Source organism: Odontomachus brunneus, unplaced genomic scaffold (assembly GCF_010583005.1).
Source record: "Odontomachus brunneus isolate Ranch 3 - 2012 unplaced genomic scaffold, Obru_v1 Obru_scaffold_358, whole genome shotgun sequence".
Classification (NCBI taxonomy): Eukaryota; Metazoa; Arthropoda; class Insecta; order Hymenoptera; family Formicidae; genus Odontomachus; species Odontomachus brunneus.
The window spans coordinates 58,461-58,992 of NW_022639808.1; positions in this window are offsets into that span (position 1 = coordinate 58,461).

Sequence of the window (532 nt, forward strand, 5' to 3'; positions counted from 1 at the left end):
ATCGGCCAACACCGCCGCGAAGAGCTTCGGGATTGTGTCCCCGAGCGCAAGAGGACGCCAGTTCTCCAACATGTCCCGATTTCCTTTTTTATACACCAAGACGGTGTTAGAGGTCTTCCACCTCGCGGGGACAGCCTCAAGCCGCAGACAGGCGTTAAATACTGCGACGAGCAGCTGAGCCGCCGGATCCGAGACACGGAGGTCACGGTAGGTCAGGCCATCGGGTCCGGGCGCAGAATTGTTCATGCGCCGGAGCCTCCGGTCGACCTCTCGCTCCGTAATCGGTCGAATCAACTCAGCCGTGATCTCATCATCGCCCGAGGCTTCAGGCAGCTCCACAGGCGCCGCGCCCTCCAGGCTTCCCGCGCCGCAGTATACTCCTTTGAAGTATTCCGACACCCGCTGCGTGGATACGTCACACGTATCCGCGGGGCCAGAAAGAACTTCGCGGACCGCCTTGCGACGGTTCTTCCTGAAGAGCGCTTGCAAGCGCGCTGCTTCGCGTCCCGTGTCCGCGCGAGATTCCCTATTA